The sequence below is a fragment of the Bos indicus x Bos taurus genome, chromosome 2, assembly GCF_003369695.1.
Source record: "Bos indicus x Bos taurus breed Angus x Brahman F1 hybrid chromosome 2, Bos_hybrid_MaternalHap_v2.0, whole genome shotgun sequence".
In the NCBI taxonomy this organism is placed as follows: domain Eukaryota; kingdom Metazoa; phylum Chordata; class Mammalia; order Artiodactyla; family Bovidae; genus Bos; species Bos indicus x Bos taurus.
The window spans coordinates 100,391,619-100,416,304 of NC_040077.1; the positions used below are offsets into that span (position 1 = coordinate 100,391,619).

Genomic DNA, 24,686 nt, shown 5'->3' on the forward strand with positions numbered 1-24,686 from the left:
CACACAGAATGAATTGTCCACTGTACTTTCCATGGTAATTTCCAGCTACTTTGAATCTATTATTACAGTTTCCTCTATGAGGAAGATCCTCCTCATCATTGTTCATTTCACTCATTCTTATTCATCTTCATGACTCATTTCAGAAAACATCTCCCCTCAAATAATCTTTCCAACTTCCACGATGGGTTAAATGTGTCTTTTTTTCATTCTAGAGCACCTTTTTCTTAAAAACTATCATAAAATACTGAAAGTACTTATTTTTGCATCTGATTTATTCACTAGGTTCTTGGACATGTTCATGATACAATGCTGGGGACACAACTAACCACTCAATACATATATAATGAATAATATTAAATATATTTGTTTTGTAGATGCAGTACTCTGAAATGGAATACAAAAGACAAAGCTTTTTACATAAATCAGTGTTACCATTTTTAAAAAGAGCATTTAAAAGTATCATATAGAAGGATTTTGGTATAAAAAATACAGTAACATTTCTTAAGTACTTACCATGAGTCAAAGGTCAAGCTAAGGCTTTATACACATTTTCCTATATAATCAAAACACTCTTGGGAAGAAGTATTTTTTTCCCCATTTTAAAAATGTGGATTCCAAGGCACAGAGATCTCATGGCTAGCAAATCCAAAAAAAAGGGGAACTGGAAATGGGACTCAGGTTTGTTGACCTAAAGCTCGTGTTTTAGTTATTTTACCCTAGAACAGAGACCATTCTCCATATGTTACCTAATTTGTCAGTCATTCTTAATTGAAAATGGTCTCAGAAAGCACCAAAACAAACTTTAAAGTAAAACAAAAATAACAGTAATCACTTCTACAGACATAAGAGAAAATTTTACTCCAACTAACTTTTTCTCCCTTTATTGAAATTCATGATTGTTCACAGCTAACAACAACCTTGTAGATTTAGTGAACTAAAGCTGTTAAAACCTGTTTTGCTGCACTGAATGAATCACTGACAATGGTACTCTCCTCCTTCCTCTTTAAATAGACTATTACTGACTACACTTACTACAAAGAAAATTAGAACGGTGCTCAAAACCAAAGATACACATTTGTTAAATGTTCACTTTATTGTTCAAGCGCACATCCACCTGCAATGCAGGAGATCTGGGTTTGATCCCTGAGTAGGGAAGATCCTCTGGAGGTCATGGCAACCCACTCCAGTATTCTTCCCTAGAGAATCCCCACAGGCAGAGGAGCCTGGTGGGCTACAATCCATGCGGTCGAAGAGAGTTGGACATGACTGAGAGACTAAGCACAACAATGTTCATTGTTTAAATACTATCCTTGTTTACATCGTTTTCATCATTACTCAGATGTATTAGTTTTCATACATACCCGTGAAATAGTACATACTTACATCAAATCTAGTAACATGTGTAAAAAATAAATTCATTGCTGCATTTAGAAGTAATGTGATACACACACAAAAATAAAAAATAGGAAGAAAGCAACATTAGTCACCTAAATATGTATTACTATAAATATTTCTTGAATATTGAAAGATTAACAGTCTCCAGTATAGGAGACAAAAACTGTGGAAGTATTTTTTAAGAGCCTATAAAATTGTACTTAGTAAACATTCACTGGTTTATATAGTAGAAAATATCAAATGATAGAAATAACTGTAACTTCAGAAGTATCAAAAATTTTAGCCTATACAAAGAAAAAGAAAATAAGTGCTTTTGAACATGTGTGTGATTAAGGCAAATAACTTCTCTGAGCCTTACATTTATTTTCTGTAAAATAAAATACCTGGGAAAAATATCATTTTAAGAATCCTTCCTCCAGCAAAAATTCCAAGACTCATAAATTAGAAACAGAGTAGGCATTAAATACATTTAGCATGTAATCTACAACCTCACTAGAGTGTGCTGAATTTACTTGTGTTTGTTTAAAGCCACCCAGAGATTCTGAGCATCTGAAGTGTTGCTGTTACTGATGTGTTTTTGTGGATGGCAAATATATTAGATCCTATAGCTCTGACTTTCCATATTGATTAAAATAAACTAATTGTGGAACCAGGACCAAATATCCTTGGTCTTTGTACATCAGGCTGTCTGTTGCCACTGCTGTGCAATGTCTGTTAGGTGTTGGATAAATGAATGGCGAGGCAGAATGTATAAGCACAATGGACCCAATCCCATTGAAGTATTTTTGTACAATGTCCATAAATTTCAACGTGACACAAGTCTGAGCAGAGGCTTTCATTTCAGGCCCACAATCACTGCAATCTTTTCTGTATTCTTTATATAACATACGCTGAAAGTCTTAGAATAACTGGGAATCACAGCTGAAAATTCAAAGCGCCCAAATCATTTAAATTTTTCATTGAGAATTAATTTAAAGGTCTTAGTTTTAGTTTGTTCTAGAGTACATGAGTTAAATTTTTTCTTTATTAAATATTTAAACATTTACAATTCATGACTTTTTCTTAAGGAAGAATGAAGGACAATGTGAAGAAAATTATATTCTCATGTCTTAAATTAGAACAGATTAAACACATTGCCTTCCTTATCCAAAAAACAATATTTATTTGTTTTTATTCTCACTGCACCATTGTGTTCAATTAATAAGATGTTTTCAATATAGTATTTTTCTGACTGATGAAAAGTTAACAGAAAAAATGTGTAGAATTTGGGGAAAAGGCAATACACTCTTTATGATATATGCACTACACCATTATTATCAATGACTATCTGAATGTTTAGAGTACAAAGCGCTTACTTGGATCATGTTGAGTGGTAAATTCAACATAGTAAAAATAGACAGTATAAACCTCCCCTTGTTAGCATGGGAGTGACTACAATCCAAGGCCGGTTCTTTTCTTCCATTTGCTGCTTTCTTCTTCTCTCTCCAGCCATAGAAGTAGAGCTCAGTTATTTCTGCATGGATGCAAGGTGAATGAGGCTGTCGTTTCTCCTTGCAGTGCTATTTATTACAGGTCACTGACATAACACAGCTATTTTTTAAATGAAAAAAAAAGTTATATTGCATTATCTCACTTACTCGGGTATTTGAGAGGAATGCATAGAGTGTTATTTATTTATACAGAAACCTGTCAACCGAGAGACATCATCTTGCTTTGAGGGGCCTCCTGCTGGCAAACTGAGCAACCTTGTTATTATAAGAATTAAAACGCACACCGTATGAAAGAAAACATAACATAATCTTATAGCGTGAAGCTGTTTGGATTTTCAACCTGTAAAAATATATTATTCCAATAAGGACAAAACTTAGAAAACTTCAAAGTGTATCACAAATTGGGACTATCTATGTGGTTTCATTGTTCTCAGCTATGAGATATATACATTATACATATTCAATACATAACTGTATTATGCATAATACGATATCAGACCGACTTTGACCATAAACCAATCTAATGCAGTAATAAATTAATTGATAAGGAATTTATTTTCTAGATAAGTACATCTCAGTTTGAGTCCATGTCTAGAAAAATAATCTTAGAAAACATAATTCTAATCATTGTCTCTGATATGACAGCAATTAATTTTTCCTCCATAATGCCCTCAGTGCAGATTATGCTCAAGAATGAATGCTATTTCTCAATTACACATTACATAATTTCATCTCAGAATTTCCCAAGGGAAATAAAAGTCTTGGGAAATAACTGAACATTTAATAGCATCAGGGCTAATAAATATACTTCAACATTTGCATGCCTGTAAAAACTGCAGAGCATACCACAATGTGTTAAGAGAACTGCAGTCATGCGTGAAACCACTAAGAATCAAAATATTTGTGTAAAAATAGACCATTTGGGCCACTACAAGGCTCCAGTAGGTATAATTTTGACCCTTGTTGTGAAGGACAACTTTAGCTATTCGCTTATACAAACAGCTGAGTAAACAGAGAGCTCAAGCTGTTACCTGAGCGCTTTCCTAGTTGAAATATAGGAATAGGAAGGAGACCTGGCAAAAAGGAGTTAACTACTGTGCTGAGGTAACATCTGCTTGCCCAGCCTCTAGTTCCACATCTAACTTCTGCTGGAGAAACAGTGACTGGGGAGGTGGTGGGGGTGAAAGCGAGGTTTTAGGACACAAATAGTTGCATGTCAGGCATTAATCCCAGAGAAGCTTTCCTTCACAAGTCCTGAGACTATTCCAAATAGAGATCACAGTCGAAAGGGACAGCTGTTTATAACCTCTTCTGAAAAGAGTTATTTGGGGCTACAACTACTGATCTTGTATGTTCCCAAAATCATGTGCACTGATGTGCCTAGTCAAGATTTGTAATGGAGAAGAATGAAAAACCTATAACACCTGTTTTCCTAAATTAACTCCTTTTTGCCAACTCTCCTTCCTGTTTTTCAAAGTGCAAATAAATTCAGAGAAGCTTGCTTTCTTCCTAGCAATACAATGTAGTATAGATCATTCATCCCCGAATTTTTTTTAAGTACAGTAAATGCTGCTCAATTGGAATATTTTAACATTCTATTACTATTGGAAACATGAGAAACAGGACTCATGATGAGGTACAAGAAACTCTATGAATATAGGCATACCAAAATTTAATCAAACAATGCAAACAACTTCCCAATTCTCTTTTTGGAAAAACTGCAAACCATCATGTTCTTTTTCAGGAATATATTGATGGTGACAGTAGCTTTGGTGATATTAAAGCTACTGCATGAAATGATAAAGGGTAAATAAAATGGCTATTGGAAACTGGCCTTGCTAAGAGGAAAATAATTCATTTTAAAAATCAATAATTTTCTGCTTTTAAGCTATATTCATTTCAGGCAGATATGTCCACAGACAACCCACTTTAGCATATTTGCAAAAACTAAACTAAGGAACAAAATGGTTTGAAATAAAACAAAATAAAATTTAAAAATCCAAAGTGCTACATACAGATAAATACTATACATTAAATGAGCACTGGAGAAATAATGACACAATAAGAATCATGTGTACATTAAATCCCTCCTAATGTACAAGTGGTAAAGAGGAAAAACTGCTTCCATATTTGGTGGTAGGGACTGGGACAGGGGGTAATTTATAAACATGTGGAACCCTAACAAATGTTATAGTATTTAAACCTTATAAAGATACATTTTAAATAAGAAGGGCAAAATTAATAGCAATACTGATAGACGCTGACTGCCATTTCTGAAATGGGACAGGCACTCTAGCCTGGTTTTGAAGTAGGATATTGACCGGCAGTGAAAGATGAAGACTGTTTTGGAAGAGTAGAATGAGTCGGTTCCTGATTCATGGGTGCAATTAGAACCACTCAGGGATGGAGGACAACAGGATCTAAAACAAAAGCCAGCAAGCGTGGAGTGAGATAAAGGGAGGAGAGACTGGCGAAATGTTATGTGGTGGTCATTTCGTTTCTAGCATTCTTATTTACCCGTTCAATATCCCTGCTTCTCTCATAAACTAGCACATTGTCTTTCTTTAAACTTAAACCTTGAATGTTAATTACTCTCATTTTCATTACCTCACCACTGAATAGGACTAATCCAAATGAAACTGCCAAATACCTGGTTAAAGGTTACCATAGTAACAACTATTGTCATTTACAGGATATATTCATGAGGTTTGATCTGCTCATGGTATCTCTGAATACCATTTGAAATATATCAGGACATCTTAATTGGATAAATATCCTCCAAAAATGTCTTTGATTGAAATATGCAGATAACACTGTTTTTCTCTAAATTTGTGATCAACCTTAAGTTATGCAGAATGTCATATTAATGATAAATAATAACAAAATCAATGGAGGAAAATCTGTGGTAATAACTTAGATTATAGTTTAAAATGCCAATTTCAGGCTGCATTTAAATAAAAACCACCATTGTAGCTAAATGAAATCTCAATCCCAAAATTCAACACTTGCATCTAAAAAACATAAAATTTAAGAAGCCACTGGCATGTGACAATTATTTTGTGTTACGATCCTCACATCTGAATTTTTAGTTATTTAACTGCTACACTGAAAAGTGTCAGTCGCTCAGTAGTATCTGACTCTGAGATCCCATGGACTGTAGCCCACCAGGTTCCTCTGTCCATGCGATTTACCCAACCAAGAACTCCCACTGGACTGGGTTAGCATTTCCTTCTCCAGGGGATCTTTCCAACCCAGGGATAGAACCCATGTCTCCTGTATTGAAGGCAGATTCTTTACCATCTGAGCCATCAAGGGAATTCCCAACTGCTACATTAAAAGGTCTTAACTACAAGAGTAAAACTCATAGTGTGTCTCAGAAAGTCTGACAGAAACTTAATCACACAATACTACTGACCAATTATTCTGAAGCATCACCTGTCAGCTGAGTAACATAATGGCATGTAATAGAGCTTGGGAGCCAAATTTCGGTCTCTCAGGCTAAAGACAATAGCCTAAATAAAAATACATGTTTTATTGCTTATGCTGCAATTCACAGCATCTTTGAAAGTCTCCTGATTGGTAAATAAGAGAAGTAACTATTCTCTTCCTCTAACTCACCTGCGTGCTGCATCCATGGGGTCGCAGGGTCGGACACGAGTTAGCAACTTAACAACAACAACAAGCTCACTGGTGTGTAGGGAGGTTGAGACTGTTGCCAGAAAACAAGCAGTCAGCTTTAGAAGAGCAAAGATCGACCTTCCTGTTAGTAAAACTGCTTCTAAACCTGAAGATTTTGAGGTGTTTCAGTGTTAATCAGGGGGCTTCCCAGGTGACTCAGTACTCAAGAACCCACCTGCCAGTGAGAGAGACCCAAGAGAGGTGGGTTTGATCCCTGGGTCAAGAAGATTCCCCCAGAGAAGCAATGACAATCCACTCCAACATTCTTGCCTGGATAGTCCGATGGACCGAGGAGCTGGCAGGCTACAGTCCATGGTGTCATAAGAAGTCAGACACGACTGAGCGACCGAGCATGCACACAGTTTTAATCAAGAGAGCACAATTGGCAAAGGTCTGTGAATTAAAAACTTTATGATGATATGCATAGCCTTTATTTGATTCTTTGCTTATCAAAATAAGTGTATAAAACCATGATACAGGGAAAAAACTTAATCCCAACAATGTACAGACTGTCTTCTATATAGAAAATTCTGTTCAGTGTTTGTAGATAGATCTTGAAGATTCTGCTCCAGTGTGCAGAAATTTTTCCAAAAATACATTCAGTCATACATTAGATTAGTTGTGCCCTATCTTGAAAAGTTTAAATGCCTATAAAATGTAACATAAAAAGTTATCTCATGAATTTGATTAAAAACCATTTTCTCTTGAAGGCGCTTTAAAAAACAATAAGGATGAAAGGACAGAGGATTTGAGTTTGCCAGGTAAACATAAATCTTTGGAACAAAACTGTCTCTCTAAGGTCTTTTTTTTTAAATCCCCAAACTATAAAAAAAAGAAAATGAAGGAAAAATGATTTGAGAGAACTGCCTCTCACAGGGAGCCGAATTCTTTCCCACATAGTCAATTCACAGTACCCAAGCCTATCCATATATACAATGATTCTGCAAACCAGTATTGCATCATTTGTTTATAAACACAGGACACAGAACTGATGCCCAAATTATGAGAAAGCAGAAACCCATGGTCTTCTCACATTTTGTATCTTTAATGCATATTTCTTTTTTTGCTTTTAACTGCTTTAGTTACCATACTACTACTATCACTACTACTACTACTACTATTACTACTACTACTATAGCATGTGTGTATGTGTGTTAGTCACTCAGTCATGTCCAACTCTGTGCAACTCCATGGACCGTAGCTCGCCAGGCTCCTCTGTCCATGGGATTCTGCAGACAAGAACACCTGCAGCTGATAGCCATTCCCTTCTCCAGGGGATCTTCGTAACCCAGGGATCGAACCTGGGTCTCCCATACTACAGGCAGATTCTTTACGGTCTGAGCCACCAGGGGAAGCGCATACTACAGTATACATAATGTAACTGAGCATCTATGTGATAGACACTGTTTTACATGTATTATTTCATTTAATCCTCACAACTATGAGATTGATCTTAATATCAGATCCCATTTTTAGATGAGAAAATTGAAGCTTAAAAAGATTAAGAAATTAACCCATCTTTACATGGTTAGTATTCAAACCTGGACCGTTTGATTCTTAAGTTTCTCTATTTAACCTCTACTTCAACTCTTTGCAATACTTTAGTTTACTTTATTATTGATTTTAAAAAGTGACTAAACTGGTTACTCTATTTGAAGTATTTATAAACGTACTGAAATTACAATGTGATAATAGAAAAGTAGTATTATTATTAATATGCTTGATCCTGTTTTCCAAGTTTTGCATATTCACGAATAAACCTGTTTATTAATAATTATCACAGGTATCAAATGAAATAACTGTGAATAGCCTAAAATAGGTAACAAATGAATCTATACTGTCAATATCCTTCTTAGAGGTTTTAGTTTATTTATATACATAAAATATTGCAACTTGGACCATGAAAAATTGTTAGAACCTTAAGCATTGCTGACTTGCCACCTGCACAGATGTTTGCCATTTGGTAAATTAAATCTCTCCAAATTTCTGTCTCCTTGACTGTAAAATCAGGATAGTACCGGCCATGTAGTGAAGATTAGCTGAGGTATTCTATGAGAAGTGCTTTAGCACATTTCCTGACACCTAGGCCTTTAATAAGTATTAAATATTAATTAAGACTTGGCTGTTTATCAATGAAGAATTAGTTGTGTCTCTAAAAATATACAAAAAAAATAAGATTGTAAAAGCACACTAAATTGTGAAAAGAGAAAAGTAAAATGTTGGAACTGCTTCAGTCAGAGATACTGATATATTCATACAGAGATACCCAGTAGGCAGTAGCAGAAATAACAGGATGGCCTGGTACTCTGGAGAGAGGTAAGAGCTCAGAATGACTCTTACAGAGGTGAGACAGAGAAAGGGATCCAGAAACTGAGACAAAATGGTAATGAAGGAAGAGGACAAAGGCCAGACAGAAGTGTGGGTAAAAAATCACTTTTGTTGGGTGGGTTATCTTCACTCATTGCCTCTTTAAAAGTAGATAATCAAAACTGTAAGCCTAAAGCATACCCAATAATAGTCAAGTATATTGCTAGAATATTGTCTCTGTTGTGACTCTAATCTTGGTCAGTTATGTCATTCCGAGTCTCAGTTTCCTTATCTTTAAAATGGAGTTAATACCGCCTACCATGGCAGATTTTAGCAAACGTTGGAACTAACGCACAAAAATACCACCACAGTCACAGTGCTTGGTGTAGAGAAAGCACTGAAATGGATACAGAGCGAGACAGCAAGGAGAGATGTAGTCAGAAAGACTTTAAAGCAGAAGGAAGCCCATAACAGTATTGCAGTTTTCATACCAGAGAACTCAAAAGAATGTTAAAAGAATGGTAACCAAAGAAAAAAGCAGGAACCTAAGTATACGTACAACTGATTCACTTTGCTCTCCAGTAGAAACTAACTCAACATTGCAAAGCAACTATACTTCAATGAAAATTTAAAAAAAAAAAAGAAAAGCATTTCATTTAGCATAGGTCTTACAATATGGATCCAAAAGAGCCAGTAAAAGAGATGGAAATGTCAAGGCCTTGAAGTAAATATTTCCCAAGCGGACTGAGAAAGGTTGACTTTATTTGTAGCCAACTGAAGCATGCATATGTGCCTTCATCTTTTTACTTCCTTTTGATTTTCAGTCTCTTTTGAAAAGTGCTTCTCTTTGGCTCTGACTTCTCAACACTTTACGCTTCACTCAGAACTGAGGCCCCGTTTTCTAACCTCCTGCCCTTCCTATGTCCTCACCTTCTTATATATGTTTCTCCTTCTGGTTTAGTTAAACCCAGTCTTATAATTACTTGCTGGCATAGACCCAGAAACACAATAAAATATTTGTATACTTTTATTCTGTATTGTGTGGCTTTTAAAACTGAGAATGATTTATTTCTGACAGTACATTGCATTAGAGGTATGAGTGTCTAATACAAAGGCTATTGAGAAAAAACAAAACAGTTTATATTTAAGGAAACCAACCTTTAAAACACCTATCTTACAAGTCTGTTAAGGACAAGTAGGTAGTGAAAAGCATTTGGGCAGAAATCTTAGTCAGAGAGACAGTGTTGCTTTCACTGCTTCAGTTTTCCAGAGATCAGGGCAGGATATTTGGGCACAATGTGCTCATGACGGACACACAGGGTGGGAAGGGCCCTCAGAGGCCACAGAACCCACTTCCCATCCCCAACATCACTGACCAGTTGCTCTCCAGCTGCCTCATCCATTCCTTGTCTTCACAGAAGAGGTGAAATCAGAGTTGACCACCCTCTATACATATGAAGGCACTCACCACCTCCCAGGACAGACCATTCCAACTTTGGGAAGCTGTAACTGTGAGAAACTCCTTGATGGTGTTCAACTGAAATCTGATGCCTTACAATTTCAAACAGCTGCTAATGTTTCTTTTCTCCAAGGCTACCCAGAACCCTGCTAATCCCGCTTATACGTAACAGCCCTCCAACTTTTGAAGATAGTTATCATGCCCCTTCCCAAGCCTTCCCTTCCCCATGCCTGGCATCTCCTTCTTTCTCTAATCATTCTTCAAATGAAACGTAACTTCATTGTTTTGTTGTAAAGAGTTTTCTTTGCAAAATAATACATCGCAGGCCCAAACGTAAGCCACCAAGAGAATCACAAGATGAAATTCACAACTTCTTTCACAATATTACAGTTTAATTGTGTAAAGAAATTTTAATTGAATGTTTTCTTATCCACCATAAGTGAAAAGAGTATATGTGGTGCCCTCAAGGAACAGACTCCTATCTTAAGTGACTTAATACACAATTGTGGAGCAGCTGACACCTTGCCAGATAAGCTGTTCATTCTGACTAATAACGTAAGCATGTAGTATGTTTATTCCCACAGTTATGGCAACTACAAATTTAAATTGTTGTGATTCTTCTGCAGCCCAATTTATAGACAAACTCACATCACACTTTTTCTCGATCACTCCCAGGAAAATTCATAGCATCTGCTTTACTTGAGTCCTTTGCCCTGCATCACTCATATGGTTTTCTCCTAGGTTAATTCAATATGAGAACTAGTGACATCCTATCTATTGTTTTTAAGCAATGTCCTTTTAAACTTCAAGTCAAGTAATAAAATACCTAAGCTGTGATACACAACTTAGAAACATGCCTCCTTCATACAGGCTAATACTTAATAGTGACAAAGTTAGTATGATGCTATTCACATTCCAAGTATTTTAAAATACAGCAAAGACTTCATTACATGCAAGAATAACATTCAAAGTGGTTTAGGGAAGGCTCTGGGAAAGCCAATTGGTAAAAATGTGTTTTAATATTTTATCAAACAATAAAAGCATAAGGAATATAGCACTTGGATATTAGTCCTGGTAACGGAATATATTTCGTTGTTCATATCCTTCCATACAGGCTTCCAGGATTTTTGAAAATGCCAAACAAAAGTCTCAACATTCTTAGTAGATATTAAAAAAGAATAGACATGAAATTTATTTTTTTTTTATATATTTGAGTAAGAAGCATTGAAAAGCATTTGATCTTGACTTCCTATGAAATCAAAGATGTCTTTGGTTTAAAACCTCCATGTGCTGTATCAGCATATATACAATTACTACAGCTTTAATCAAGACAGAAGCTGTCTGAAAAAAATTAACCTTGAAATAACCACTGGAAATATGATGAGATGAACAATTCATGAATATGATTCTCTATAGTGAACTTGATTATGGAGGTTTCAATATATCACCAGGGACAATGGAGCTGCTAAATTTGAAGTTAAAACAACTGGAAAATATTATTAACTCTTTAGCTGATATTTTTACATAGTAAAAATGTGACTTGAAATACTAATCCTTTTATTGTTACTTAAATGTGTTAACATATTAGTAGTTAAAATATTACCAAATATCTGAGCTGAGTACTGATTTTAATTAGATGCATTGTTTCATTCACAGCTAATAATGTCTATTGCAGTTTAAATGAGCACATTTAACTTAGCCAGGCAGTCTTAAGTCAGAACAAAACTCTAGCAGATATGTAAATAATATTATAACCTTTTAGATATCATTACCTTATGACAGAAAAGACATTTGGGATGTTTCTTGAGATATTCTCAAACATGGATACTATTGTCCAAATCCCTGGCTTTTTCTAGGATCATGTTGCCATCAAGCGATAGATGTTTTGTGGTATATTTTTTTTCAGGTAAGTTAGTCTCTCTTAGAAATTCATTAAAATTTATTCTTTTGGATGATGACACTTTTTTTTTTTTAACAAAGATCAAGGTTTGAGTTTTTGTTTGTTTTGTTTTATAGTCACTTTCTGATAATTACTGTGGATCCCTTCCTATTGGCTTATCCAACAGATGAATGACTAGTTCCAGAACATTCATCTAACCACATACCAGATTTGAATTAGAAAATTATCTTAAAATAATGGGACTTCTGATTTATTCAATAGTAAATAGTCAAAACCCTTGAATATGCAAAGCCCCACTATACATGTCCTTGAAACAAAGATTATTTGGATGTTTTGACATATTTTATTTTCAGCAGACCTGGAACAATTGAAATGTTTTTGTTTCTCCCTTCTTCTCATTAATAAATCTACCTTCACAGTGCTCATCCTGTCAGTGAGAATTGTAGTACTTGCAGAAATTTATTTTTATATAGCCTATAAATATTGAGTGAAAGCTGTTAAACTGTGGGAGACAAACTTCATCTGTACCTTTCAAAAGTGGCTGAGGCAGTTTGTAGGAGTGAAATAGCATGCATCAGATCTAAATTTGCTAAACAAAATTAGCTGTGTGCTGTTCTGTTTGTCTTATCTCTTTCTCTGCCCATGGTGTGCTAATTCTGGCCACCAGCAATATAGTAAGTACAGAAAAAAATAATAAATGTCCTTTTCATCAGCAGTTGCATAAAATGTTTTGTCTATTATTCTGTCTATCTCAAAGCATTTTATGTTTTCAAACTTCATTCAGCACTTAAAAAAAAAGAGAAAGTAAAAAGGCCACTGAAGAATTATATCTGAATACCAATCACTTCAGTTTCCATTAATTCCAAGTACACTTTTAGAGGTTTTGATATATCACCAGGGACAATGCGGTGGCTAAATTTGAAATTAAAACAACTGGAAAATATTATTAACTCTTTAGCTGATATTTTTACATAGTAAAAATGTGACTTGAAATACTAATCCTTTTATTGTTACTTAAATGTGTTAACATATTAGTAGTTAAAATATTACCAAATATCTGAGCTGAGTACTGATTTTAATTTAGATGCATTGTTTCATTCACAGCTAATAATGTCTATTGCAGTTAAAATGGGCACATTTAACTTAGCCAGGGGGTAAAAGTCAAAGATAGATTTTTAACTGTGCTAAATAACAAATGATTAAAAATTCAATGACGTATATTTCAAGCGGTAGGGCCTTAGTAATATAGATTTTATATACCAAAACTGCCAAGATTCTTTTAAGTCACACCATTATGAACTACAGAACTGCATAAGAGACAGCATTACATGACCCATTTTAAAAATATGGCATCAAGAAAACAGATATCTGGATTAAGTGTGTTCATATTTAGAGTAGAAGTATTTTGAAAATTATCCCTATAAAGTTCATTATTTCACCCAAAGATATACTGAAGCGCCTGATCATATGAATTTGCTCTTTATAACAATTTTTTTCTCAAAAAATGCATTCTTCTACATTACCAGAAGATACCAACTGCATGCAGTAGGAAAAATATATATATAAAATGACACCCAAAATTCACCCTAAATGAGTGATAGCATTACTTCTTAAGTTGTATAATCTTCAAACAGACAGAAGTACTATAAAGCTTTTTGTAAAAGGCTTCAGCTTCAGAACCTTTATCCTGTATTGGCGCCTTCCAATAAGTTTTAATTTGGGGTTGCCTTTCTCTCAATAAGTTGTACTTTTATTTCTATACTGTTTTTAAAGAGGTTCCCCAAACTACATAAATGCAGGTCCCAGAATCTTGAACATGCCCCTGCTTTGAAGTTTTTTCAAGAAGACAAGGCTTTTATGATGATTTCCTTAACATAGTACAATACACAATACAAAAATAAAATAAAATAAACCCTCTGGAGAAGACAGTGGAGGAGGAGAAAGGCAGAGTAACCCAACAAGGAACTCCTTAAACGACAGATTTACTGCAGCGGTCCCCAGTGTTTTTAGTACCAGGGCCAATTTCGTGATAGACAGTTTTTTCATGAACCAGGGGAGCGCAGGATGGTTTCGGGATGATTCAAGTGCATTCCATTTATTGTGCACTTTGTTTCTATTATTATTACACCAGCTCCACCTCAGATCATCAGGCATTAGATCCCAGAGGTTGGGGACCCCTGATTTACTAGATACGTTTCTTCAAATGGTTCCAGGGAAAACATAAAGAGCTGCTGACCTGACAGCAGAAGGATGTGGTGGGCTGAGCATCCCTTTCTCTCACAGTGGGGCAGTTACAGCAGAAGAGCCATGCCTTTGGAAGGATCACTAACGCCGGTGGCTGGGAGAAGACATGGAAGAGGGGGACCAGCAGATGGCAGAGGCAGTTGGTTTAGGACAGGGCAGACAGCTAACTGCAGCAACAGACCCACCAGTCAGCCTTCACCTGTACATACTACTTCTTTATACCGCTACTTCCCCGTCTACAAAGTAGAAGCAATAATCCCGGACTCAAACTTTCTTCTCAGGGATTCTTAAAGGAAAATCAGGAAAGTTATAAAAAGAAATTTTCAGACAAAGATAACAAAGTCTCCATACCCAATTTTCTCATTAATAGATTACTCTGCAGACCGTTAGGTCTAAGTTTTGATGTTACATGCATTCTTTCGGGCCATTATAAATTAAGGTACACCTAGGGTACCACAGTGACCTAGAAAGGTTGACAGTTTTTTGAAATCTGATAACCTGAGAAACAATGTCTGGAAGAGCATTTTCCCTGGTAGAATCTGACACTATAAATACTATAATCATTTCACCAATTTTCAGAATGCAGAGTGAATCATCTAAGAGAGCAGCTAAGAGAAGCCCAGTCACCTCTCAGTTCAGTTATGCTGCAAGTATTTCTTTTATAGGATCCTTTTAAAATGCGAGGCATATGTCTAGCTGTCTATTTTAAGATACTGAGAAATCTTAGTATTAACAAAGTTGTATTATCACATACATCTAGGAATAGAAAACACTACATTCTGTCTGGAACCCTTTTTTTCATGACATACTTATTAGCTTTTCTCCAGAGGCAAATGTCCCCTAAGAGTTTGGAAAAATCACTTAATAACATAATTTCGTATTGTTTTTTATTGGTCTCATCTGCCCTTGTTTGAAAGAAAGGGGAAATCTAGCATCTTGAGCTTCTTCATCAGTGCCTAATAGGGTCTTTAAATACAGTTAGGTCAATACATGTTTACTGCTTAAACTGATTAAAATTTATAAATGAGAGATAAGAAACCACAAAGGAATGGCCACAAAAACACAGTGTACTACAAGAGAGTTACATGTTTAAGAATGGTACTTACATGTATTTAACTCACCAAAATAAGACAAAAATACTTTGTCCTATATTATGAGCAGACTCTAAAAATGGGAATGAGAACAAATGATATACTCTTGGAAACACTCCATTGAAAGAAATATCCTACAAAGCTCAAGAAAGCAACTAAGGAAATACCCAGGATAAACATTTCTAATATCTATTATTAACAATTCTATAATTATGTTTTTAGAACAGCTTATTTGTGCATTTATATGGTTTAATTACAAGTTATAACCATCTATGAATGAGCTTAAAATTGTTTTGGCAAGTGTATGTTATTCTTTCATTAAAAAAATATTTTTAAAGAGCTTACCACGTATGTGGCACTGCATTAAGTCTCTGTGGGAGATAAAAATGCTTGCTCTTAAAAAGTTATAACTATAGAAAGGTTTAAGATTAAATTCAAATAGGTGATACAGATAAGGATTAAAGAGTAGAGTATTGAATGAAGGAAGACTCTAGGAAGAGGTGTGATTTAATGTGGAAATGGAAAGATTCAACAATTTGGACAGGCAGGGGCAACCAAGGAAGACATGAATTCCAGGGAAAAGGGTCAGCCAAGGGAAAGACAGCAAGCAAGGCTTTGGAATACCAACTACATCAGCCCGGTTCTTAGAATACATCTTAAGAAACTCTTAAGGTTGGATTAAAAAGGAAACTGAAGACTATTTTAACAGGCTTTGAACTCTGCAATGGGAATCCATTGAAGGCTTCTGAATAGTAACTAGGATAATAAAAGTATGATATTAGACATGGTCACCTGGTAGTGACAAGAAGGAAGTCTAAAAAAGAGGATCTTTCAACAGCCTGCTCTGAGTTTTTAAGGACTAGATGAGGTCAACAAAAGTCTTAGGGATTAGATTTTAATAAGCCAGGCAATCAAAAAAACTTAACGGCTGTAGTTCTAGACAAAATGATCAGACAAAAGGAACTCCTAAAAATGAAACTGTGTATAAAAGAATTATTCCTTTTTATTTTTATTTGGTTTTCATGGGTCCCCATAGGAAAAAATAAATAAAAACTCATATTCTCGAAGCCTATGGGGAAGAATAGGAAATAATGACAAATAAAATTTTTAGTAAAAGGGGAGTTCGCTTAAAGCAAAATGCCAACCATGACCTCAATTAGGCATCCCCTGCTAGTGATAGGGCCCCATCCTGAAATAGAGGACTAGAGCACCCATTCCTCAATCCTAGACAGAGTCACAGAACCTGGAGAATCTGTCGCCATTTTTTCAGTCCTAATTAGCCATGAGATATCCTAAGCACATCACAGAAGACCAGTAGATGCACCTTTTGAGAGCAGGTTTACAATCCCCATCTACATCCAAAAAGCTTAAAACTTGTATGTCCACCTAGACCATATGCCTATGGGACCAGACATAAATAAAGGTCAGAATAACAGTAAAGATATGGTAGGTAAAGTTTATTACTTACAAGTGTGACCTTTCTGGAAAATAAAGGTGTGTTTATTGCTCCCTTCATTTTCTTCTCTTTAAGCACTTTTAGACTATGTTTCAAATAAAATAAATATTTTACACATGACAGTGTATATATGTCAATGCTACTTTCTCAATTCAACATACCCCCTCCTTCCCCTGCTATGGGAAGCTGCTGTCCTCTATGATGGCCTAGAGGGGTGAGATGATAAGGCAAAGGGAGGCTCTAAAGAAAGGATATATACATCTATATTACTATATATATATATATATAGTAATAATTATGACTAATTTGTGTTATTGTATGGTAGGAACCAAAACAACACTGTAAAATAATTATCCTCCAATTTCAAAAAAGTTAAAATACAATAAAATATACAGAACATTCACAGAGCCTTGATTCGTATTAGTTTAACTCTCTGAATTGAGAAAGTGAGTCCTGTATATTCTTATTGGTATTTAGTATGCTTCAGAAGGGCTTCCCTGGTGGATCAGTGGTGGTAAAAGAAACTGTCTACAATGCAGGGGACCCAGGTTCAGTCCCTGGGTGGGAAAGATCCCCTGGAGGAGGGCATGGCAACCCACTCCAGTACTCTTGCCTAGAGAATCCCATGGACAGAGGAGGCTGGCAGGCCATAGGGTTGCACAGAGTCGGACACAACTGAAGTGACTAAGCAGCAGCAGCATGCTTCGGTAACCCCATGATATTGGAAATAACGTGATTAACAGTAATGATCCTGAACTAGCTCTCAAGAGAGAGGTTTAATGATATTGCAGAGGAAGTTTCCTGGTGTCTATGTTAATGTTTTTACAGAGGGGGACCCATTTTCATTGCAAATTTCTAACAGATAGTGACTCTTCCTGCCAAAACAGGTTTAAACCTCCCCTCTGTTGTCATGGTCAATGAAATGCTGATCATGTCCATATCCAGAAAGCTTTGGCGCTTAAGGGAAGTTAGGATCGACCAAAGAGAGGTAAGGTTAAATCAACGACTTTCAGAGCCACAAGGCCCAGAGGCAGAATCTTGCAGAAGCCAACTGGAGGGAGGCAAATGCACTATAGACGTAAATTTATAAAGTCTTAGTACTTAAAGCTTGGCTTAGATGCACTTGTGCAAAGAATAACTGTGATCCTAGTAGGGCCTGAAAAATGACAAGGACCCAATAAGGACAGTGGTTAAGACAGAGAACCTTGGTTCCAAGGATGGGCCTGAATAAGTTTGAAGTATTCCCGTGGATTTGCTAGTTAAGGGTCCCCACCAACTAACTGGCCATGAAGAACCCATTGTTTACCCTTTAAAATCAATTTTCTTAAAGCATGCATATTACTTAGTACAGAATGAAGAAATAACCATTCTCTATGTATTGGTTATCTTCACAAACTCTTAAAGAAGGTAAAAGAAACTCTTAAAGGCACTGTTATATACAGATACTAACATAGGCAACTCTCATATTTTAGGATCAAAATGCTATGTCAAGAATAGGCACTACCAGCTAAACATTGTACAGAATCAAGTCATAATAAAGTTGCTTTATTTCTTTCATCTTAATGTGCTGTAAGTTACAAATGCAATCAATGATTATTCCTAAATATAAATCAAAGATGATGTTCCCCAGTTTTCCCCTTGAAAAGAACTTCACAGTCTGATAATTAGGCCCATGGCTCCAATCCATTTGTTTTCATTCAATCTTGCAAGACTCCTTTAAAATAGCACAACCTTGAATTTATTTATTCTTTTGTCTGCAACTTTTCAAGTACTTCTGTGCTAAAGAAAATGATATTAGTGTTGGAAACTGCCAACTGACTTATACTACCTAATTTCCCTGGGCTCCCAGTTTCCTCACCTAGAAAATGAAAAGAGTGGACTAGATGAGTGATTTTGAAACAGTGCTTGAATTCTGTAGGCCAGCACAGAAGAGTCCCTGCCAGAGTGGGAAAAAAGGAGGGGAGTGCCAAAGGCAGGGGGCACAAAGCTGGCTTCTCAATGAAGCTTTAACAAAAGACATCTCCTTTTACCCTTTACCTGTTCTCAATACCAGGGCTACACACATGAGTTCACATGAAAAAAAAAAAAAAGAGGTTCCTTTTAAAAATAATTAAAAACCAATGGTTTTCTTTTGTTGAAAAAGTCTAAACATCCTTCTTCTGTCTAGCTGAATCATTAAAAAGAAATTCAAGATGTTAATTGTTTGAGTATCACTTTCAGCTATACTGATGGAAATGAAAAAACTGAGACATAAAGCAAGAAGTCGAAGCTAAAATCACACAGAAAATGACTGTATGGTCAGAATCCGATTCTCCTAACTTCTCTTCTGCTGCTTCACGCTGTAACACCCCACAACAGCAGGGCTGCTGCCATACTACCCACAGCTCAGGCGTGCACCATTCCCATTAAATTCTATGTGGCTGCTGCCCCCTGGAGTTGTGCCAAGCAACAGGCCTGCAAAGCAATCACATATTTAAAATGAAAACAATTATAAAACAATTACGACATGCTCAAAAAAAGCACTTTAGAATTAAGCCCCCAAATATCCATATATTTTGCCTCTATGTTATAAAAGTGAGACAGGTCTCTTCCCTCTTGAAAAATTAGTACAAACACAAAGCACCAGTTGAAGTGTCAAATATTAAAACAAGAAAGAGGCTTTAAAGCTTTGATTAAAGTGCTGGGAAAATAGGTCAATTTCTTTAATAACATGTCAGAATTATCAACAACTCAGAAAGAGCCAAATAAGACGAAATCTAAAGAGACCATAGACCAATTCTGAAAAGAAGAGTTTTGGGGGAAATGGCCTTCATATACACATTCTTCAAACTTAATAATCTCTTTATTTCATTTAGACAGGCGCTCTTCTAACAGTGCTGGTCTTTTAGAAACTTTACATTATGTTTATTAACATGTGTTCATGTTTTAAATATATCAATTTAACTCATTACTGCTACGTATCTCAATATCACGGGATTTTAAAGCCATTTTTTCAGAAAACTGCTATACAATGGAGAAATAGAGAATACATGCATTTTACCCTCAGGCATGCAAGCCAAGTCACAAAGACCAGAAGTGAGTTGCTCAAGGTATTAAAAAGAATTTGGAGGAACAATGTCTCTATAATATAGAAATCCCTATTTGAACCACCTGGCTATGTCCTGTGTCAAACTTAACCACATTACAGATAGGCAAAATCTCCTTCAAATTATGTAGGAAAACTACTGTTTCAGGAAGCAGTGGTCCAAGCTCTTTTTTATTTAAAAAGGAAAGAAAGAAAATTGAAGGATTATTTATCATTATAAACTGCAAATTTCAGTCAGTAGGAATACTAGCTAGCATGAAAAGTAAGGTTTTAGTTTCTCTGCCTAATATTTAGAATAGTTCAGAAAATGAATAGTAGATAAAGATGCAACACAGTTCCATATGGTCAAATGCAACACAGTAGAACATTTCTTAAATGATATAACCTGGAGAAAAGTTTATACTTTGATTTAAATTCTGCCCTGTGTCCTTACTCAGTAGATCACTGTCAAAGATAACAGTGGAATATGCTTGACAATTAATTTCTGTAGAACAGCTATAGTTTTAAACATCCATAAGCTCATTTCAATGTAAATATTAACATCTCTCTCTATAAAGCAGTATCTCTCAAAGGGGTAAAATCAACTGTGATTTCAAGTGCCAACAAGTTTGCAAGTAACAGAGTTTTTTTGATCATTTGCTTTATGTTACAGGCACTTAAAATTTACTCATGGATATCCAACAGCAGCAGGTCACTGTCAAATAAACCAAAAATGTACTCTTGCTTTTAATATATGCTAACTTTTCTTAATAACTGGGTTGAAGTAATACAAAAAATGATACCACTTTAACACACAGCAATGTTTAAGGTGCACTAATTCATTTTCTAAAATGTGTGCCTTACATAGTCATTAATCTCAAGGTGGCTCTAATCACAGGGCTTCAGAAAATATTTAGATACAGCACAGTGCCTCGCATCCCTAGCATTTTTGAAGTGGCAGTAGTCTAACTTCCATGTTAGACTACTAACAAGAGGGGAAAAGAGGGAGAGAGAAGGGAAAAAAGGGACTTCTCTGTAGAAAGATGTGGCCTTGGAGTCAGGGTTTTTTTTTTTTTTTTTTTTTTTTGGAGTCAGGGTTTTTGAGATGTGCTAGTGAGCTCGGATCGATGCCTTTTTATTTTCTTTCAAGAATAAATCTGAGCAATGGAATGGCTTGCGATTGTCCAGCCAACCAGCCATATCATATTTATCAGAAAGAAAGAATGAAAACTGGCTCAGAGAACTCCTGCAGTGGCTGAGTGGCAGGTTGCTGGGAAAGACATGCACAAAAAGAATACCCTTAGTGAAGATGGGGAAAATATATATTCATATGTGTAAACTCAATAAATAATAAGATGTAAAAAAAAGAACCTATAGCAATGGAAAGGGTGAATGCATAAGACAGATGATAAATAGCACTTCTATTTAAGAACCAAAGGGATGAAAGCTCATGAATACTAAATATTTGAATCTACTTTAAGAAGAAAATATGGTTTTTCCTCAAATGAATGCAAACTCTAAAAATCAGTCAAAGGAAACTTAGTGTGTTCAGGCTAGAACAAAAAATACATAAATCTTCCATGAAGTGCATGCCCCAGTAAATATTCTAATGCAATTTCTTAATTAAGACACATATTCAGTGACTAAATGAAAATTATACATATAAAGGAGTTAAGTACCTTGATTTCAAAAAATTTGACTTTCTATGCGTGTAGATGAAAAAATAAAAGGAGTTTGGTTTAAGAAAAAAAAAATCAGAAATCAAGGAATCATGACACAACCAGAGTCATCCAATTTTACCATATCAGTCCACATTATAGTATTTTCAAGTGATTTGCAGTCAAAATAAAAGGTATAAATTTATTTTGAAGCATTCTGAAGAAAAAAAATTATACCTTACTTTAAAAAGGGTCCTTTTACATATATATGAATTTCAAAAATTGAAAGAAAAGAAAAGTGGAAACTATACTCATGGGTGTGTTTATAATAAACACATGCAGGGAGAGAACTGATTTTTTTTTAAATTATATTGAACATCTTTTCATCATTTAACTAAGTTTTATTCACCTTTTTATTCTCAAATGTTTAAAAAATTGATTCTGGAGATATATCTCAAGGGCGGAAGAAAAATACATGCTCTTTTATAGAATGAAAAGCAGGACTAAGTTACTTGCAAATAAAAAATAGGGGCTGAACTTGTTTATCACATATCTATTAAGGTATGTGAGACCACCACTTCAGTACCACTACCCATATATACATATATATTTCAACACAAAGGTGATACTGATCATTTTTCCATCATGGCGGGAAGACTGAAATTTTGGAATTCTTCTTTTTAGAGATAAAGGTTTTATAACAGTCATATAAAGGGCTCTTGGCTATAATATTTTTTGATAAAATAAATCACTCAAAATGAGACGAAGTCCTGCAGAATACTAAAAAACAAAACAAACAAAAAAATCTTCTCTAACGCTGGTTTTTCCCCCTAAGGAAGAGAAAAATAAGAACATGCCCTCTTCAGATACAACTATTTTATATCTTAGATCTATACAACAGAACCCTGCCCACTCATATTTTTATTCTGTTCACATAAAGCAGTAAATAAGGTGCATTCCTTCTGCTTCTTAAGAAATTAGCATTTCAAAAATATGCCACTTTCCCCTGAACTCCAAGCGTGTCTAATAATGCGAGAAGCAGATTGTCTTCCCTCGTTTCCTTAATTTGTTTCATCTAAAAGCAATTCACTCAACATCTTGTCGCCCTCTGGCAGCTTAGTTTACTTATCCGCACTTAATTTCTCATTTGGACCAAAACAAACTCCTCCAAACTGCTACTGACGGCTAACCGCGAGAGGGGAGACACGCAGTATGTATTTACTTGGGAACATACAGCCATACATCCACAGCCACAAACATACAGAGCCTCACTCGTACCCCAGAACGTAACTTGGTTTTATAAAAGCACCACATTAAAACCAGCCGAACTTTCCCTGTCAGGTGCGGCAGGGTGGGGGTGGGGAAGATTGGGAAAAGAAAAAAAAGTGTCCTGGAGGCATTTACAGTTTCCAGTGGATCACCTTAGCCTGCGTGTTGAAATTATACCAGGGAGGCAACCGGGAGCTTTTCTTTGTGCGGCCCTTTCATCTAGATCACTCTGTGTTTGGAACAAGTGAGGCTCGCCTTTGTGCCCCCAGAATTTCAAGTACAGAGTCACACTCGGAACAACAATGGCACGCTAATCCTCGCGCTCTAAATGGGCTCACTTGTGTGGGTCTGACAATTCACGGGGGGAAAGCGAGAAGAGACCAGCGAGGGTGCGAGCCGGTGTCGCCGGAGACGAGGAAGAGGACAGCTGCAGAACTAATTTGGATTACATTCCTTGCAGAAATTCTGAAAAGGGCTTTTCGGCATAGCTCAAGCCCGAGCCGCACAGTTAATACCCAATCGCTGCGAACTCGCAGCCGGTCCCCCAGCGGCAGAGGTTGCACCAGACAGCCCCCCAGTAGGTCGCCCGGTGGAAATTCCTCTCGGCTAAGCCTGCGTGTCAGTCGCAACTGCTTCTGAATGGGTCAATGTGCATAATCAACCCATTGAGGGGAAATATGAAGGGACGCGGAATGGGGAGGGAGATAAAAAGGGATGTATCTAAGAGGCCGCTTGGAATCTCAAGTCGGTGTTGGTGTAATTCCGGAGGTGGCTGGAGCCTGGGACCTGGTATGCATGAAGAATTTCGGAGTAATTGGGAGGGTGCAAACGGCCAGAACAAACGGCGCACATTGTGCCATTCGAAGGTCATTTTGAAAGGCTTGAGGATTGTAACTTGTTATTTACTAGGCGAGGGGGGAGCGGGGGGAGGCGGCGGCGGCGGGGGCGGAGCGGGAAAACTCCAGCGCGCTGTTTTCTTGGTGAGGTCAGAAGGACACCCTCCGAGGGCCTGAAACTCTCCCTCTCGCCACTCCCCGGGGGCTTTATCTTCTCAAGGTGCCTCCCACGCCCTCGCGACCAGCCCCGTATAGTTCCGGAAATCTCCCCGGCTCTCCAAAAGGGCCCCCTTGGCCGCGTCACTCCCCGGTTTTCCTGGCCCTTTCCTGTCCCACTTTCATCCCCAGGAAACAAGTGTCAGAAACTTTGAGCTCCCTGGGCCCGCAAGGGCTGTCATCCACCTTGCGGGCCCCGCCGCGCCTCCTCCCCGGGGGTCAGTTCGCCTCCTGCCCCTCGGGGTCCCGGGGCGCGAGCTCTCCGGGCAGCAGTGGTAGCGCACCCAGTGCCGCAGCACCCGCCTTGGGTTCAATTAATTCGCCTGACGGGTCGGCTCAGCAGCCGCGCCCGGCAGTAAACAGAAGTTGGAGGGACTCCGGCCAATAGCAAGTTGAACTACAGGAAGAACTCTTCCTGAAGCCAAACACAGAAACCGACGGGAAGGCCGGGCTCCCGGCTTAAGTCGGTCAAGCCTTTAAAAAAAAAAAAAAAAAAGAGGTCAGGCAAGCAAGCCAGCTCCCCCTTAGTCCGCGGGGCGAGGGCTGGGGACGCCAGCGGAGGAGGCCTTGTGTTCCCGGGCCCCCCAGCCGAGGCGTGTCGTCCCGCCGTGCTCCAGCTCCCA

General features: G+C 36.9%; 1 protein-coding gene across 6 annotated transcripts in view; it reads right to left on the reverse strand.

Annotated features, from left to right (window-relative positions):
• ERBB4 (erb-b2 receptor tyrosine kinase 4) overlaps positions 1 to 24,686 on the reverse strand; it is a 1,287,830-nt gene that overhangs the window by 1,261,863 nt on the left and 1,281 nt on the right. The gene's annotated exons all lie outside the window — the stretch shown is intronic.